Source organism: Balaenoptera physalus (assembly GCF_965194825.1).
Source record: "Balaenoptera physalus genome assembly, chromosome: 2".
NCBI classification, from domain to species: Eukaryota; Metazoa; Chordata; class Mammalia; order Artiodactyla; family Balaenopteridae; genus Balaenoptera; species Balaenoptera physalus.
The window spans coordinates 64,231,222-64,251,792 of NC_138883.1; positions in this window are offsets into that span (position 1 = coordinate 64,231,222).

A 20,571-nucleotide genomic window follows, 5' to 3' on the forward strand; every position below is an offset into this window, starting at 1 on the left:
AATTATATCTTGTTTCTGGTTTTTTTTTTTGGTAGTTTGCTTCTTGGTGATTAGGTACAGAGACAAAAAGACCCTGTGATAGAATCATCCCCTCACTTTCATCAGTGCTTACCTCATGGTATCTGCTACTTGTGAGCCATTCATTTAGGGCATGGGTTCTCTTGGATCATAGCAAGGGGTGAAGAGGGGAAATAAGTGAATATTCTCTCTATAAGGTGTCTCCCTCCCCTCCCCCTCCTCTTTTTGATGAGTACTTACTGGTCTGAAGAATTAACCATGCGCATCAAGGCAGGGTGAATTCAATTTTCTTTTCTTCTTATCAAGTGAAGAAAGGTCAATCTTTCTAGGTTTTTCTGGTGTAGTGTATTATCCATCAAAGTTCGCTATGATTTTGGATTCTGTTATATTTCCCACAAACCTGCCTTCAGAGTTAATAGTTTATAGCACTCTCATTCAGATAAGAAGGATTGGCGCTGGAGGATTTATGATATCTAACCTAATTTTCCATCACCATACCTTGACCTTGGCTTTTTAAGTTGTAGCCCATACGAAGCAATCGATTGCTACCCGATAGAGGCAAATGGCCCTCTTTAACTCTAGGGCAATAGCTAATAAGGTCTTGATAATTGTGATTTATCCACTGTCAGCAGTGATTTCATGTGCCTCTCTGAAGCTACCCTGAATTGATGGATGCAACCTGTATGACAGGAAGCCAGTTCCAGAGGCTTTCTCCTTTTATCCTTAGCATCGCCAGGGCTCCTAGAATGGGACTGATGAAGTCATTTTTCTTTCATTGTGGTTTTTTATAATGAAATATGGTAAAAATTCATCTTCTCTTGAGCATGCCACTTTTCCCTTGTCAGATCTACAGTCTTTCCTTGACTGAACCGATTTGTTATCTACAAAAGCAGTGGCCTTGCACTTCCCTTTTGATTCAAGGAGCTCTGGGTTGGCCAAGAGGTGTTTTCTTCTATAAATTTAGTAGTGGGTCAGCTCTTTCCTTAGCCAAGACATTTGGCTTCCTTTTTAATGAATTTGAGAGAAAAAGAAGTATCTGTTATTGGTGACCCCCTAGAATACTTCAAACTGTCTCATCCTTCAGGCATCATTGACCAACACCCTAGGCAGTAGCAAAACCCTGTGTTAGGAGAAACCAAAACTAATTTTTCGTATGTCCCAGGATTGCAAGATACCTTAGTCATTAATAAAAATGAAGATGTGATAATCTGGATCCCCCTTGTTTAAAGACGTCATCACATACGAATTTGAGGAACACTCAGAGTCAAGCTCTTTGTGCTCTGGCTTGTCTGAAGTGAAAGCCTGTTGGCATGTCCTTTAAAGCATTGAATCATGGGTAATACTGGATTTACTATTATCAGTAAAACAAGAAAGTAGCTGGGGCAAGAAGAGAAGATCTTATATCCTGATGTTCAGCCCTGCCACAATGATACATTTTATATTTTTTTTCCACTGGCTTTTGCTTGGTAGTATTTGATTTCAATTCAATTTGCATCTGAACTCCTATTTGCTTTTGTGTTTGTCCAGATTTATTAAATAAAAGTATGTTAAGCATTTCTTGGGCACAGGAAAATGAAGACTCCTTCAAGCTTTCTCAGGCCCTTTCTTCACTATACCCCACCTTCCACATTATTATAATTGTCTGTTATGATACAGACCGCTAGTTCCCCTCAATATCCATTTTCTCTTTCTTCTGTACAGATAGAATTCCTTTTTTTTTCTTTTTTTAAAATTAATTATCTATTTTATACATATTAGTGTATATATGTCAATTCCAATCTCCCAATTCATCCCACCCTCCCCGCTTTCACCTTGGCGTCCATATGTTTGTTCTCTACATCTGTGTCTCTATTTCTGCCTTGCAAGCCGGTTCAAGTACAGACAGAATTTCTAGTTTTTAGCTGGGTGCATGGTTGCCCTGAGAATAAAGGCTACATTTCCCTGTACCCTTTGCAGCTAGTTGTGGCCATATGACTCTATTCTGGTCATTTGGGATGTGAGGGAAAGTAATGTGTGCAGCTTCCGGAAAGAAGGGCATGCCCTTTCTTTTTCCCTTCTTTTACTGTGCTGAGTAGAATGTAAACATGACAGCAGGTCATCTTAGAGCTTGTGGACAATGGCAACCCTCAAAGGATGGTAGTGCAACAAGGTAGAAAGAGCTTTGGTCCCTGGACAATCCCATGGAATAGAGCAGGTCTGTCAGCCCTACACCTTTATCTGGGCTGTTTCATGAGAGAGAGATAAATCTTATTTAACTCACTGCAATTTTGGGTCTCTGCTTCATGCATCCGAACCTGTATTCTAATTAAAAACCTATTGTCTGGGGACTTCCCTGGTGGTCCATTGGGTAAGACTCTGTGCTCCCAATGCAGGGGGCCCGGGTTCAATCCCTGGTCAGGGAACTAGATCCTGTATGCCGCAACTAAGAATCTGCATGCTTCAACTAAGAAGTCTGCATGCTGCAACTAAGACCCGGTGCAGCCTAAATAAATAAATAAATAAGTAAGTAAATATAAAAAAAAAAAAAAACCTAAAAGATTTCTCAAAAAAAAAAAGAAAAGAAAACCCCCCCAAACCTATTGTCGTCTTTCCCAGTGGACCGAAGCTCCTTGGGGATAGGCACTATGTTCTGGTCGCCATTTGTGTTCAGCTAGTTCAGGACTAATTGGTTAGCTCTGGAGGTGGAACTGGAAACAGATTAGTTTTTTTCCTCCAAGTGAAAGGACCTTTTTGATGAGACACAATTACATAGGGTACAAGTAAAACACAAGTAAACTTTTCTGCTGCCTCTTGCCTTCCTAGACTCAGTGGGGAGGGAAGGGGAGGGTCCCTAGGCAGAAGGGCAGGATAAGAAATAACCGGGCTTTGTCTAGTATCCATGGTCCACTAGGATGTCGCCACCCTCCCCTCTCTACTGTTGGTATGGTTGGAACCTTACCCTATATGCACCCTTGCCCTTCTGTCTAGGGGCTCTCCCCTTTCTTCCCCACAGAGTCTAGGAAGGCAAGAGGCAGGTGCATGTCCCATTGCCTTAGGCTATTCCACTGGGCTCTCCTTGAATGGGGCCTGCTCTGGGGTTCAGACTCTGGAAAGAATTTGTGCTGGTAGCCTAGGCAGCCTAATTACTATATCAAGGTAGACAGGCATTTAGGGGTTGGGTTACAGAATCACATTAAGGGCCAGATACTTAGGGGCTGGGACCCCCCCAGGCAAAAATGACTCATTGATCCTATAAAATACATGGATCCAAGCCAATTCTATGCTTACATTAAAAACACCTTGTACCGTCTTTGTACAGTCAAGTCATAAACCGTAACAATTGTTTGGACAAAGAGAATTTAATATATAGACTGTTAACTAGATATAAAATTGTTAAGTAACCGAAAAGGCAAGAAAAGAGCACCAACGCATCACAGAGATAGCAACTGCAGGAAGCAACTACCACTCACAGGGTTTAGGGAGGAAAGACTGGCATTACTAAAATTTAGACACTGGGAGGAGGGGCCTGTGGGTGGAGCTCAGGCCTCAGGGGCAGGCACAGCTCTACTGGGACCAGCGTCTCTGAGCTTGGAGAAGGAGCCCTGTGGGCTTGAGAACCGGACCACTAGGAAGGAGACAGCAGCTGGGATGAGGCTAGTATTACACGTGTTGGAAAAACTGCAAACTGGATTTAAATACATCCATGGGGGTGGAGGCAGACACATTGCTGGTGTGATGCTCACAGGACTTGTGAGCAGACAGGGGTCCCTTCTCTCTCCTCCAGCCTCCCAGTCTCCCTTGAGCAGAGTGGAACCTGACAGGGAGGCTGCTGGCCAGGCAGAAATGTGGTTTGCAGACGCCTAGTTCCAGCACCACAGGGCACAGCATAGAAAGATGGGTTTGGAGCTGAGAGATTATAGCTTAGTAACTGGCACACACCTCAATGGTGTCTAAATTCAGACTGTTGCAAGTTGTGTCAACTAGCATGATAGGTAAGGCCTACAGACTTCAGCGGCTTAAGGGACAATCTGGTGACTTAAAGGGAGAAAGACTTGTTCCAGGGAGATGAGGCAGATAAAACATCACAGGGCTGGTGATAGGAAATAAGTCTCAAAGAATGCAAAGGATTTCCATAGGCAAACCAGTGTAAGAAGGATGCTCCAGTGAGAAAGAACAATAGATGCAAAGACCCAAAGGCGGGTCCAAATCCTTAAAAAGACTGAGTTACAGGGACTTCCCTGGTGGCGCGGGGGCTGAGAATCCGCCTGCCAATGCAGGGGACACGGGTTCGAGCCCTGGTCCGGAAAGATGCCACATGCTGTGGAGTAACTAAGCCTGTGCGCCACAACTACTGAGCCTGCGCACTAGAGCCCATGAGCCACAGCTACTGAGCCCGCGTGCCACAACTACTGAAGCCTGCGCGCCTAGAGCCTGTGCTCCGCAACAGGAGAAGCCACCACAACGAGAAGCGCGCACACCACAGCGAAGAGTATCCCTCAGGACAAAGCCTGAGCTACTCAAATCTTTGGGCTTCCCTAGGATAAGGCAGGAGTTGGGGCATGGCTGGGGGGAGCAGGAGGCTCCCCCAGGACCAGCGACCTCCTAGGACTCTCACCCTCAGAGTAGGTAGGATTTTCTATCAATTCTTCCTCTCTAAGGGTGATGTTTTATGCTGGGCTGACTTGGACAAATTACTTAAAATTTCTGCTTAGGGAAGATTATTCCCATTTGATAAATAAGGAGACTGAGGCTCTACAAAGTTAAGTAACGTGTCCATGATCACAGAAGCAGTGACTCAAATGACCTGATTTCCTACTGGACATCATTGCCTGCATATCCCCGTGGATTCTCCAGCTGAGCACGGCCAGCATGAACGCCTTCCCTTCCTTCACACCTAGCGCCAGACCTTCTTTCTGGATCTCTGAAGTCAGTTGGTTACTATATGGTTTGGGTTCCTTCCTTCTTCCTACCTCCATACCCCTACCTTACTCCATACAATCAATCATGAAGTCTTGTAGATGTCACCGCTAAATATACATTCTCTGCTCTCTGTCACTGCTGGCTTGTCTTTATTCAAGTACTCACTTGATTGCTGCTAAAGCTTTCCATAGGTCTCCCTGTTTCCAGCTTTGTCCTCCTCCAATCCAGGCACCATTCTGAGGCCAGGGAAAGCTTTCAAAAACACAGAAATGTCATTCTCCTTCTCAAAAAGGCTTTCAATGGCTCCCATGGCTTCCTGGAGAAAATCCAAGATCCTTTATATTTCACAGTGAGGCCACCATAGCATGGGCCCTATGAACTCCTCCAGCTTTGCTGGCCCTGGTCTCCCTATCTTGGGGTGGGGCAGGGGGACACCTGTGGCCAGGAAAACAGGGTCGAGGTTCACCTTGCTCCCTCCACTGACTAAGCTATGGGCGAGAAATCACAGTGATGCCATATGGTGTCCTGTGTACCCCAGCAGGTCGCCTGCCTCTGATTTAGTGGATGTGCTGCTCGAGCCTTTGCTCACTGCAGCGCAGCAGTGATGCAGACCCTGCGGGCTTCCGTTTTCTGTGCTGAAATGAGTGTGTGAGGGTGCCTCTGGGTATTGCTTCTGTGCTCTCTTGTCTAGTCCTCTTCCTCTTTTTCTTTCTTTCTTCCTTTTTTAAAAAGTATAGTTAGCCTTTTGTCTCATTGCACCTGAGAAAGCAAGATAGGTCACTGGCAGCTCTCCTGGAGCCATATGAGAAAATTCAGCCGGGGTTCTCCTCTTGCAGTGGCTGCTCAAGCCAGCTGGTCTGATCCGAAAATACCGCCTCCATAAGTGCTGCCTGCGTTTCCCATAGTACCCCAAGGATATTGGCTTCATTAAGTGGGACTAAGTGAACTTCCTGGAATGGGTCACCCAAGATATCTACCTTACCACAGAAACAATGCTAGATCTTTGTACATAAAACAAAAAACCAAACCAAAACAAAACAAAAAACAAAAAAAAAGAAAAGAAAAAACTAACAAAGCAAAACAAACAAAAACAACTTCAAAAAATAGTATATTTATATTAGACAGGAATCTTTTAATGCAAAGGGCAGAAACTCAGTTCAAATTAGCTTAAGCCTAAAAGAGAATTTATTAACTTATTTAACTGGTAAATCTAGGGGTAGAGCTGGATCCAGGGATACAAATGCTATTATTATCATTATTATTTTTCTCTCTCTCTTTCTGTTCTGCTACTCTCTGTGTTGGCCACATTCTCTCCTATTTCAAGATGCGTTCCCTGTGTGTGTGCAGGAGGTGAAGCGCGGCATGGCGCCAGACAGCTCTGAGCTTGTGTCAGCCCAGCCCAGCCACCCCAGAGGAGTGAGAGCTTCTCTCTCTCAGCATCTCTCTATAAAATCCCGAGGAAAGACTCTGATTCATTCTGCTTTACTCATTTGTCCTATCTGCTCTCCCCCTCCCCTGCCCCCCTCAATCCCTGGGTCCCGGAGGAAGGGGAACACCACTTACTACAAGGGCCTAAGATCAGAAGCCCATTGCTATGGTTGAGGGGTGGGGCACCCTGATTGAGACTTCATCCAGAACCACATAGAACTGGGGGGCATTTACCCAAAGAAATGGGGCTGTTGTTTTTAGAACATGGCAGAAAGGCATGTTGGGTAGACAAAAAAAAGACAATCAAAGAGATATCTCTACTATTATCATCACCTCCACTACAAACACCATCACTGTTATTGGACACCTACCGTGTTCTAGGCACAGAGCAGGTCCGTTATTACACAGCCTCTCTCGTAACATTACATATGACACTCACCATTTTATAGAAGAGGAAGCTGACGCTTAGAAAATTTAGCACACTGGCTCAGAGTCATGGAGCTAGTCTGTCTGAGGCCAGGCCCATGCACTTTGTACTGCACTAACCTTCTCCTGGTTGGGGAGTCCTCTGTCTTGACATTGTATGTTAATTATGGCTCACAGATGGCCCTATGAAGGAGCAACCGGAAGAGGACATGACTTTTTAAATTGACTTTTGGTCACATTGGCCAACTCATGTTTTTCTAATGTTGAAGGTGCATTTTTATGATCCAATCTGTGGAATGAGGTTAAAGAACCAGTACTTTTCTCGCGTGGGCTGAATGTGACTGCTGAGGTGAAGATGAGGAGGGCTGAGTTATTATTATTTTTTTATGTGAAAGGGGCATCAAATGGTATCCTGTGCTCAGCAAATGTGACTTTCCTCCTCTTCTCAAGAAACAAACCAACAAACTGGGAAAAAACCTCTCTCTTGATTTTCCAAAATAATCTCAGCTTCACTATGCTTCCCAGTTCTAATAGATTAGGGCTGAGTTATTTAACTGAAACAGGGCTGCATAAGCTCATGTCAGGGACATGAAAGCCCACCTACAGACATTTTAAATTCAGTGTTGCCAATAAGCATTTGTAAAAACAGAAGCCTACAAAGCAGTTTTGCATCCATTCTTTTACTTTGGATAAAGTTAAAAAATCATTTACAATGGGTTTGCCACTAGCTGTTAAAGACATTAAGCATATGGATAAGTATCAAAAACAAAAGCATGGAAACAATTTACCCTTGACTCTGAGCTACATAGTGGGTTGAGGGAAGAAGTCAATGTTACATATATACTTAAACATATATACTGTATATACTTAAAATGTACTCTATCTCTTACAGAGTTCACACACACCCACACACAGTTTCAGTGCTCTGTGAACTTAAAATGTGGCTCACCTCTTCCGTGAAGAAACTTAGAGGCATTAATATGGAGCCTGGTTTTATCTTTTTTATTTTTATTTACTTATTTTGAAATCAAGATTTGGAGGAGTCTAATTCTCCACAAATACAGATTCTCTGTATTTCTAGTATGTTCCCTTCTGTCTTTTTTAAAAAAATTGAAGTATAGTTGACTCACAATGTTGTGTTAGTTTCTGATGTACAGCAAAGTGATTGAGATATATATATATATATATATGTGTGTGTGTGTGTGTGTGTGTGTATATATATATATTCTTTTTCATATTCATTTCCATTATGGTTTATCACAGGATATTGAATGTGATTTCCTGTGCTATACAGTAGGACCTTGTTGTTCATCTGTTTTTTATATATAGTAGTTTGTATCTAGCCTGGTATCATCTTGATCACAGTATACTTCACTGGGCTGGGGGGACTCTTAAGGCACATGAAAAACATTTATTTGACTTAAGTCTCCCAGTTATACTCCTTCAGTTAGTGGCTGGCTGTCACAAAGGGCTTACAGAGACTGTGGTGTTTAAAGGTCACCATTGGTGTTGTCCCCTTCACAGTCTCCTGGTCAGGGTGGGAGGTCATATTTCATTCCACCCTCCTGGTCAGGGGTGGGCACGCAGGCCAAGGTGAGTCAGGCTGCAGATGGGTCAAGGGCCTATAAGATGACTCAATGCCAAGGATCTGCCCAAACTGTCCTGATGGTGACCACACTGGAATAAGCAGTTTCTTTGTCTTTAAGAGGATCAAGGCTTCCCTGGTGGCGCAGTGGTTGAGAATCTGCCTGCTAACGCAGGGGACACGGGTTTGAGCCCTGGTCTGTGAAGATGCCACATGCCGTGGAGCAACTAAGCCCGTGAGCCACAACTACTGAGCCTGCGCGTCTGGAGCCCGTGCTCCGCAACAAGGGAGGCCACGATAGTGAGAGGCCCGCGCACCGCGATGAAGAGTGGCCCCCGCTTGACGCAACTAGAGAAAGCTCTTGCACAGAAACGAAGACCCAACGCAACCAAAAAAAAAAAAAAAAAAAAAAAGATCAAGATGTAGAGAGAGTCGGTTGGTTTGGGACAAGAGCTGAAAATACATAGAGAGGGCAGTCTGCAGATGCCACGGGGCCTCAAGGCCACAAGTAAGCTGAAGTCAAGAGGTAGAGGAAGGGCATGTATGGCTCCCAGCCATCGTGGTAACAGGTGTTCCTTGAATGGGACTTCCTAGGCCAGTGCATTTGGGAAACACCACATCCATATCCCCTCTTGGGGAGTCACAAGGTGCTTTAGCATTTTAAAGATCCTGAAGACCCCACAGTAAGAAACTTGTCTAAACACTGTTAACTCAGTGTTTCCCAGTTGTATTTGACCGCGGAACTCTCACCTGTTCACATCTTACCATGTTCCAGGGAACGATGTTTGGAGTGGGAGCGGGCATGTGGGTGGGAGTAAAAGGAGAAATGGCAGCAGAAACAGAGTGGCAGCTCTGTTGGGTTCCTGGTTGTTAGATCTGTTCCACACTCCGAACTGCATTCTAGTTGTCGTGAGCCAAGGTCTGTCCTTGGGCTGCCATGGTATTTTAGAGTTCCTTATTTCCACCACTATTCTTATCTCAAACCTCCACTAATTAAGATGAATTGAGTCTTTTTACTTGTAACTAAGAGACTGACTAATGTAACTGTATGTTAGATGTGTCTCCCCAGATACTACGACCAGTGACAAATGTCCCTACTTCCTTGTGAGACGTTGCACCACCTATGTGGGATGTGCTAAGAGACCGTGGAACTGGTGTGGCCAGTATTCAGCCCTCATGTGCTTCAGGTGAGGGGGAAGAGGAGGGAGAATCATCGTGGGGGTGGACAGTGGGAATCCTTTGGAGAAAGAGTTGTCAGTGTGTCTTCCCTGGGGATGGGGGAGCTCTCTCCCCCAGGGTAGTAAGCCAAATCAGGGGGCCTTCAGAGTTTCAGGTGGAGGGGCTGGTGCCGTTTCTTTCTCACAAGAGCTGGCAGAATGCAGCAAGAAGGCACTGATGGAGGAGCTGGACTCCCGTGGGTGCAGGCACTAAGGTGTGAGCAGGTGAGGACCCACGACAGAAGCGGTGGAGCTTTACCGTAATGAAGAGGATCTCACGGAGGGGCGAGGCGAACCCGGCATCAGGAGACTGGAGGTGCCGCGACGAGGAGGGGCCCCCGCTCGCCGCAACTGGAGAAAGCCCTCGCACAGAAACGGAGACCCAGCGCAGCCAAAAATAAATAAATAAATAAACTAATTAAAAAAAAAAAAACAAGAGACTGGAGGTGGACAATAGGGACACTAGAGCTGAGGGGATGGCATTTGTGGCCAGAATAGGGAAGAACCTTTTGTATTCTATTACAAGTTAATCACTAAAGGGATGTTGCCCGTAAGCTTAAATTATACATAATGGCCCATCTCTGGGAACCCTGCTTCCCAGGTAATGAGCACTAAGCTAGAATACCTTTGTTTAGCTCACAGGAAACATCCTGACCAGGCCCACCTGTGAATGACTGCAGGGAGGAAGGAATTAACACATCCCCTCTGGAGGCTGATGGGAACCAGGAAGTGTTTGACTTTACTCCCTCCCCTTTTAGTATAAAAGGAGCCTGAATCCTAACTCAGGCAAGATGGTTCTTTGGGACATGAGCCCACCATCTTCTTGGTCTGCCAGCTTTCTGAAAGTTGCTATTTCTTGCCCCAGTAACTCGTCTGTCAATTTACTGGCCCGTCCTGTGGCGATCAGTATGAGCTTGGACTAGGTAACAGTACCATCTATAGTGGTGACTACATCAGGGTCCTTGGTGGGGAGGAGGGTTCGCCTGTGAGGAAGACGTGTTGGTAATTGTGTGTCTGCTGTGCTGAGGCCTGCTTTTGGATTACAACTCCACCAGTGGAAGAAGACTTCACTCTCCCTTTCTCTTTTCCCTCCTAGCACTCCTGGTCCCTGGGGGATCCAGAGGCAGAGGAGGGCACAGTGGAGGAGGCATAGAAGGAGCTGACTATGGCCCATGCATCCCATTCTCAGCAGTTTTCCTAGCAGAGGTAGGTTCCCAGTTGGGGAAAGAGAGAAGTTTTAACTGAATGTGAGTTTGGAGATTGGCTTTTTGACCAGGCTAGAATTTTTGCCTAAAATGACCAAAGGACTTTAATGCTCTGAGGGACTGGAGAATCTCTGAGCCTCAGGTTGGGATGGAGAAGGTCTACATGTGAGTTTTGCAGAGGACATGCCTTTGGCTCATTCAATCCTGCACTCTACGGACCTGGAGTAGGACATAGCTAAACATCAGTATGAAGTGTTTAGAAGTGTTTACACTGCTTCCTAAGTAACTATGCATGAACTAATTCTAACATGAAAGCTTTTGAACACTTACACTGCATATCTGATTAACACAATCAGTTCATATGTGTTCAATCATTGAACACTGTTAAGCACCTCAGCTGGATACTGGGACTATGAGGGTGAATAAGAGGTGCTTCCTGGCCTCAGAAGCATGCGGTCTAGTGTGAGAAGCCCTAGTCCAGCCTGGGGCTTTCCTCCTTCCAGTTGTAGAAGAATCACAGTGCTGTCGGTTTAAAGGTATCGTCACTCCTAAGTCTGATTTGGTAGGTCTGTGTTGGGGCCTAAGAATCTGCATTTTAACAAGCATCTTGTTCTAAGACCACCCATGGAAAAATAATAATCTAGCCTTCTAATCAGCACCACATACCAAAGCAGTTCTTTTAAAAAAAATAAATTTATTTATTTATCTGTTTTTATTTTTGGCTGTGTTGGGTCTTCGTTGCTGCGCCCGGGCTTTCTCTAGTTGCGGCGAGGGGTGCTACTCTTCCTTGCGGTGCGCGGGCTTCTCATTGTCGTGGCTTCTCTTGTTGCAGAGCACGGGCTCTAGAGCGCAGGCTCAGTAGTTGGGGCACACAGGCCCAGCTGCTCCGCGGCATGTGGGATCCTCCCGGGCCAGGGCTCGAACCCGTGTCCCCTGCATTGACGGGGAGATTCTTAGCCACTGTGCCACCAGGGAAGCCCCAAAGCAGTGTTTACTGCATTAGAACATGCATTACTGACTGCCACAGAATTTGCCCCTAGGATAGTATTACCCACTTGGATAAAGTTTCTGCCTGTTCTTTATTACATCAAATGAAAACAGCTGGATAGATTTTCATCAGATTAGAAGAGCATGTTTGGGCTTGTCTGACTTAAAAGACAGGGTAAAGGAAATGAACTTTGGGAGTTCCTAAGGAGGGGGTCCTTTGCAGAGAGGCAGCTGTCTTCAGAGCAGTGTCAAGCACTGAATTCTGACAACGCTGTTTTTCCCAAGAGCAGGCTGGGCTTAGGGTGGAAGCAGCAGGAGTTTATTGATTTAACGGTGGTTAATGATTGATGTGAGTGGCCTCGGGGAGGCCAGGTACCTGATAACAGAATTTTCACAAAAAAATATGCAGGAGAAAATGGACTTTAAGTGTGTGAACACAGAATTTTAATCCCCATTCAGCTGTTCATCATGGAAATTTGGCCAAGGGTTCTTGCTTTCTCTGTTTTCCTGATTTTATAATTAGGACACTGCTGACTCTTTTTCATAAGGTTGTTGTAAGGAGTCATGAATGAAATACCGTGTTAGCACTTGGAAACTTTATAAAGATGAGTATTTTTTTGAAAAGACAAGTTTTGTTGTATGTTAAAAATGCGGAATAAGTTAAATTTTATTGCAATATCTTGGACTTGGTTTAATCTGGCTTCCCTTATAGTGTATTGTTTATTTTCTTTATTGTCTGTTTTGATGGCTCAGTTTACAAGTGTGATGCAATTTTGAAATCACATGTGATTAGATTGAAAAAATCTAACATGGGAACCAGGGCAATTCGAAAACAAAGGGTAGGCGTATTTTTAGAAAGCTGAATAGGACTTTTAGAGGTAAAACAAGCGCGGAGAAGTATGCTAAGCAACCGACTATGGACTTACAAATAGAGGAGTTCATTCTTTTGGTTATTAATTTGCTAAGGGGCCTTGAGCCATGAATATAGATGAAATCTATGAAAAATTGACACATGTATTTAAATCAGGGCAATATATCACCACACCTAAGAGATGGTGCAATATGAAAGTCTTAAATATTTAACATAATGCTATGCCATATAATTACATGTATGGCATTATCTTTAATAGGAGCTGATTAATGAGGGTGACATAAAGCAAGGATGAATATTAGCTATTCAGACACATGTTCAGAGAACCACCTGAATAGTCATTTTTCCTCTAAGTCCTATCCCTTAAGGATTATAGAAATGTCAATTGTTTTTGCAGAGTTTCCATTTCAAGAAGCAGTTATTCATAATCCCCAGAGAACTCTTCCTTAACAGACTACAATAAAACTTAGACTTGATGGTGGTGACATTTTAGACCTAAATTACTGCCTTCACGGTTTAAATAATTATCCTGCTATGTCTGTGCAAGGGACTTTCAAACTGTTCGCTTCATTCCTGGCTTATCTCTCATCTCCACCACGTGACTAGTTTCTTGTCCCTTACAACTGAATGCAGGAGGCTGAATTTCTATTTTCTGCTTAAAATTATCCTGCTTGTTAGTAGTACTTCCATGGTAATTCATCTAAAATAGTTTTTTTAGCACTTCTTCTCAAAGGTCATCTCTGGCTGTCCATTTCTTTTTTCATTTTGGCACTGAATAGCCGCTATGCACTGGTCCATCCTGGGATTTATATGTTTCTTCATCTCTCTTTCTCTGTTTCTGTACTTTCTTCCTCAACGGTGATTCTCTTTCTTTCTCTCTCTCCATACATATATGTGTGTGTGTGTGTGTGTATAAAATTAAAAAAAAATTATTTATTTATTTGGCTGCGTCAGGTCTTAGTTGCGGCACATGGGATCTTTCGTTGTGGCATATGGGCTCTTCATTGTGGCACGAGGGCTTCTCTAGTAGCAGTGCACAGGCTTCTCTCCAGCTGTGGCATGAGGGCTCAGTAGTTGTGGTACGCGGGCTTAGTTGCCCTGTGGCATGTGGGATCTTAGTTCCCCGACCAGGGATCGAACCCGCGTCCCCTGCATTGGAAGGCGGATTCTTAACCACTGGCCCACCAGGGAAGTCCTTATAATTTTTTTCTTTACATAGAATTTTTGTGAGCAGTTTTAGGTTCACAGCAAAACTGAATGGAAGGTACATATACCCCCTGCTCCTACACATGCATAGCCTCCTCCATTATCAATGTCTCCCACCAGAGTGGTATATTTGGTACCACTGATGAACCTACACTGACACGTCATAATCACCCAGCGCCCATCACTTACATTACTCTTGGTGTTGTACATTGTATGGGTCTGGATAAATGTCTAAGGACATATGTCTATCTTATAGTATCATGCAAAGCAGTTTCACTGCTCAAAAAATCCACTGTGTTCCACCTATTCATCCCTCCCTCCCCCTAACTGTCAATTTTTAAAATAAATAATTGTTCAGTGCCTGTTATCTACTAGGAATGGACTAGTTACTTAAAAAACAAACTAAAAATAAGGTCCTATGTTATTAAGAATCTTACAGTCTGTGGGAAACAAAATACGTAAATAAATAACCTAATGTAATAAGCTAAATTGCTTTAAAGTGGTTGTGTATCAGTGTCAATGGCGCCATGGGAGAAATGGAGCTCATAAGTTGACCTGGGGAATGTCAAGGCAGCTCTCCAACAGACCTATCTTCCCTCTCTCCCTTTTTTTTTAATAAATTTATTTATTTGTTTTTGGCTGCTTTGGGTCTTCGTTGCTGCGCGCGGGCTTTCTCTAGTTGAGGAAAGCGGGGGCTCCTCTTTGTTGCGGTGCGTGGGCTTCTCATTGTGGTGGCTTCTCTTGTTGAGCAGCATGGGCTCTAGGCGCGCGGGCTTCAGTAGTTGTGGCACGTGGGCTCAGTAGTTGTGTCTTGCAGGCTGTAGAGCGCAGACTCAGTAGTTGTGGCGCACGGGCTTAGTTGCTCCGTGGCATGTGGGATCCTCCCAGACCAGGGCTCGAACCCATGTACCCTGCATTAGCAGAAAGATTCTTAACCACTGCGCCACGAGGGAAGTCCCAGACCTATCTTCTCTAGTGGGAGTGTATGTATGCAGTGTGGAGAGCGGTTGGTATGGAGGTGGCAGGGGATGGCGTCTAAGCTGAAAGAATGGCATGTGCAAACGCCCAGCCTCTCTGGAGGACAAGGGGCGCTCAGAGTGACCACAGGAGTGTAGTATGTTTGAGGAACTGGCTGTGTGGTGGGGTGCAGAAGGAGATGAGACTTGGAAGGAAGGCGGGGACAAAGGTCGTGAAAGACCTTGAATATCATGCAAAAGGAGTTTATTAGATTTTCTCTTGGAGGCATTGGGGAGCCATTGAAGAAGTTTGAGCAGTGTACTGATATGATTTTTTAAAAAACTGAAGTATAGTTGATTTACAATGTGTTATTTTCAGGTGTACAGTGAAGTGATTCAGATATATATATTCTTTTTCAGATTCTTTTCCCTTATAGGTTATTAAAAAATATTGACTATACTTCCCTGTAAGAAAAAGCTATTCTTGTGGAAAGGTGGAAAATAGACTAGAGGGCAACAAAATTGGAGACAAGAAAGGCCAGTGAGGATGCTTCCATAATATGTAGTTTGGGAGACAAAGAGGGCAAAAATAGTGCAGTGGGGAGGAGATGGAGAAGAGAGATTTATGAGGTACACAGGATTTAGTAATGATTAGATATGGGGAAAGAAAAAGGGAAGTTTCTGGCTTGGTCAACTTGGCGTTTACCAAGATAGAGAAGACAGAAAAGGGAGCAGGTTTTTTTGCGGGGGTGGGGGATCGGGTGCGTGGCAGGGATTGAGAAGAGGAAAGATGTGTTCGGCTTTGAATAATGTGAGTGTGAGGAGCTGCTGGAACATTCAGGTGGAATGTCGTGCAGAAAGTGGGCTGCACAGTTCTGGAGCTAAGAAGAGAGTTCCAAGCTGGAGATATTGGCTTGGGAGTCGTGTTTGTCCATAAGTGTGGTAAGTGTGAGTAGAACAGGCAAGTATGAGTAGAGCTGAGTAAGAAGAATCAGAAGACAAGAGGAATAAGGAAAGGAGCCCAGGCTGTAGACATCAGGACTGTTCAACTCTAAGTATTTCAACTTGAGTCTCTCAGGAACAAGAAGATCCTCCTAGACAACCATGACATCGTTATTACACTTCAATTTATTATTTCAATAACATTCAAAATCTTGTCCATACTCAAATTCCCGAAGCTGTTTTAAGATGTTTCTTAAAATCCAGTCTCTACTCAAGTTTCATGCATTGCACTTGACTGTTACCTTTCTTTTTTTTTTTTTTTGGCTGCGTTGGGTCTTCGTTGCTGCACACCCTCTCCAGGCCCTCTCCAGTTGTGGCGAACGGGGGCTACTCTTCATTGTGGTGCGCGGGCCTCTCATTGCAGTGGCCTCTCCCATTGCAGAGCACGGGCTCTAGGCGTGACGGCTTCAGTAGTTGTGGCATGTGGGCTCAGTAGCTGTGGCTTGCGGGCTCTAGAGCGCAGGCTTAGTAGTTGTGGCGCACAGGCTTAGTTGCTCTGCAGCATGTGGGACCTTCCCGGACCAGAGCTCGAACCCGTGTTCCCTGCATTGAAGGAGGATTCTTAACCACTGTGCCACGAGGGAAGCCTGACTGTTACCTTTCTGTAGTCTCAGTGTAGAAAGTCTTCCCCCTTTTCCCCCACCTGCGTTCTCCGTGACATTGAGTGCTTTGAGGGTCCAGGCCAGTTGTTCTATAGGACACTCCATGTTCTGGACCATAGTTAGATTTAGGCCAGCCGTTTCCAGTAGCTCATCAGTAAGTGATATTTGTACCTCCCACTGCATCACATCAGAGAGGTTCTAATGTCAGGAACAGGCCTCGTTTATAGTTAGACTTTTGACTGTTTTATCAGAAACTGCCCAAATTATTGGATCTGATATTTGGATTCAAATTATATATATATATTTTGGTGGCCTGGTCTTTTCCACAAAGTGATACATATTCTGAGTCTCTCATCTTTAAAATATTGTCTAACCTAAGTCTACTTTGCTGCTGTTAATTCCCATTGTTTTTTTCTTGATTTTATTTTCCCATAGAAACCTGTGTTGCCAATAGCTTATTCTGAGTGAAGCCTGGTGGGGTTTAAAGAAATCCACAGCCTTACTTAGGTCAATCTGGTTCACTGATGTAGCTGTGTTTCTGTCTCACCAACCATTGTCCCCTATAATTGTGATAGAGAAGACCATGTTTGAGGGATGGACAGAGAGAGAGCTGCCTGCTGAGAAGACAAAAAGGAGCAGCCAGACAGAGGAGAGGTGAACCAGGGAGGAGAGAATATTTATATCACTTAGGACCCTTTTGGTGGCAGGTGACAGAAGCCAAGTGCAAACCGGCTAGAGGAAAAATGGAAATGTATTCTAAAGATATAGGGGTAGTCAGGTGCATAGCTATGGGCATGTAACTGGAATTTGTTACCAAACATTATGGAAAACCCAAGACATTTTTTTGTTTGTTTTTCCTCTCTATTCAAAAATTCTCAGGGAAGTCACTGATTGGTATAGCTTGGTGAGGCCCATCCCTGGGCTGATCAACCATGGTGAGGAGGTGGAGACATAAGTATACAAAACAGGTAGCTGGGGCCCAGCTGGGTGGTTTGAACATTTCCTAGGGAAGGAAAAATCGTTAATCAGTCTCTAAGAGGGCTTTATTGCTATGATGTCAAGATATTTAAGGAAGAGTTTTAGGATATGGGGATGGGTCACTGTGAGATACAGCAGGAAGTCAAATGAGAGAGAAAAATGTACCCACTGGGTTTGGCACTTGGAATGTCAGTGGTAACTTCAGCAGGATTAGTTTTAGTGGAGTGAGGGCAGTGGATTGAGGAGGAAATAGAACATAGGGAGCAGAGAGTTCTGTATTCTAGAAGCTTGCTTGGAAAGGAAGGAGAGGTGTCCACTAGCAACTAAGGTCTAAGGTGGAAGAGACTTGCTAAAGCAGGGATTGCTCACCTGGGCTCCATGAGCCTAGGAGTCTATCAAGCCCTTAGGAATGGCATGCAGAACTTACCCGCTTCTCAAAGAAAGATTTGTGAGCCACAACATTTAGAACCACTGTGGTGAAAGAAATGTGGCAATAGAAAGGGAGAAAGGGAGAGGTGAAGGAAATAGGAGAGAGGATGGATAACTCGAGCATGCCTTCGACGAGGAGGGCAGGGTGGAAACCGGAACTCAAAGGAAATTATTACCCTTCTTGGGAAGAGGTTTATATATTTTTTTCTGCTGAGACTGTAGGGAAGATGTGAAATCCAGGGCAGATGCAGACACCTTTGTGGTTAGCATGGCAGGGAACTGTGAGCATTGCATTTCTCTCTCTTTTCATGGTCCATCTTGGTCTGGTATCAGGATAAAAACTCTTTCTATGCATAGCTGCCCAAGAGATGGTCATAATCTGTTCTCTTTCTTAGGCTTGCCGTTGGGCTTTCTGCCTTCATGATTGCTCCTGACTGATGTGCTTTGTCACTTGTACCTGACATGCATGGCGAGTTAGAACCTGACCTGTGCTGGAGCTTTCCCTTGCCCTGCCCCTAAGACCTTCTAAAGGTCACCCAGTACTCCTTGTAGGTGAAACTGACAAGTGTGCGCAATTAATCACACCTTCACCCTTTCTTAAACGTAAGCTGCATTTGGGGCTTTCCCCCATTTTGGGGTTCCTTGTGTTGGAGTCTTCTGGCAAAGAGTGAGTTAATAGGCATGATTCAAGAGAGTAGGTGCTTATGTGGGTGGATAGTTATTGAAGTTAATTAATTCACAGTGGGTGACCTTTGTTTCTTAAATGATCTCAAGCCAGAAAGGGTGGCCTCTGGGCTAGGAGCTCAGGGTCTGGAATCTGAACTGCTCTGCTCTGCTCTGGGAATGATCTCAGCTCTGTCTTTCAGATTTCCCAAGCCTTAAATTTTACCATCTGCCAATGCAAATACTATTATCCACTAATGTTAATGGGGGACTGTGTCTGTTCACCTTCAGTACCATGAGAACAGTCTGTTGAACACATTATTGTTAGAGAGAGCTGGAAACCCTTATAGGCCACTCCTGTGATCTGAATGTTCTCCAAGCTGCAATTGTGGGAGAACCGGTTTCTGAAAGAAAAGCTTTGTGACATCCTTTAGAAAATCGTACTCATGGACAATACTCATATACTAGACAGAGTGTAGTGATATTTAATTTAAGGGGATTTTTTATTGTAAGGGCATGTATTTTCCTACTTTTGATTTTCATAAACCCTCAAAGCTGGTAACCTTTCTGTGCTACTGAGATTCTCTTTAAAAATAATTTAATAATACTTTAAGTCAGACAGAGAGAGACAAATACTGTATGATATCACTTATATGTGGAATCTAAAAAAAATACAATGAACTAGTGAATATAACAAAAAAGAAGCAGACTCACAGATATAGAAAACAAACTAGTGGTGATCAGTGGGGAGAGGGAAGCAGGGAGGGGAAGTATAAGGGTAGGGGAGTAAGAAGTACAAGCTATTATGTATAAAACAAGCTACAAGGATATATTATACAACATGGGGATTATAGCCAATAATTTATAATAACTGTAAATGGAGTATAACTTTTAAAAATTGTGAATCACTCTATTGTACACCTGTAACTTATATAATATTGTACAACTATACTTCAATTAAAAAAGATTAATAATGGACTTCCTTGGTGGCACAGTGGTTAAGAATCCGCCTGCCAATGCAGGGGACATGGGTTCGATCCCTGGTCCGGGAAGATCCCATATGCCGCGGAGCAACTAAGCCCATAAGCCACAACTACTGAGCCTGCGTGCCACAACTATTGAAGCCCGCATGCCTAGAGGCTGTGCTTCGCAACAAGAGAAGCCATCACGTGAGAAGCCTGCGCACCGCAACGAAGAGTAGCTCCCGCTAACCACAACTAGAGAAAGCCCGTGCGCAGCAACGAAGACCCAACACAGCCAAAAATAAATAAATAAAAATAAATAAATTTAAAAAAAAGAAAAAGTACCTTCCTTAAAAAAAGTAAAAATTAATAATACTAAATCAGTGATCATTAGGCCACCTGGGACTTAGCTGTACTTCCTTTTTTAAAAAAATGTGTGGCATTCAATTTATTCTTTTTAAAATTTTTTTCACTTTGAAAAATTGTGGTAAAATATACATAACATTTTAACCATTTTAAAGTGTCCAGGTCAGTGGCATTAGTGTATTCACATTCTTGTACAACCATCACCACCGTCCATCTCTAAAATTAGCTGTACTTCTTTAGAAATGAAAGTATATGATCTGTTTGCTGGCTTCGCTGATTCCTTCTGCTGGGGATCTGCAGTAAAGTGGCAGACTGACTCCTTGCTTCTGGGAAGCCTCCTTTTTCTGAGGAATGTTTCTGAAATGAGAAGTTCTGAAGACAAGAGGCCCCCACTGAAGACTGACCTTGTCAGGGTCCACAGTAGTTTAGGATTTGTATTACAGCTGAGCCTCCATGTCCTCACGGCTATTGTTTGCTGACAGGATGAAGTGGGTTTTATTTGGAGGGCAGAGGAGACTTCCCAAATTTCTGTAACATCTGGAGTTGCAGAGCTGGAGGGCGTTTGGTGCTGAGTGACATGGTGGCAGCAACATTGATGGCCCAAATCAGCCGCTGCAGCTGCCTGTGTGTGTGATACCACGCAGAAGTGGTAGGAGATAGTAGGGAGGTGGCTGGGAGGGGACGACGTGGCGCAGGATCTGTCCTCAGGGAGTAAAAAGGGCACTGTCCCAGCGTGCTGACTGGAGGAAAGAGAGTACACCCGGATGGTTG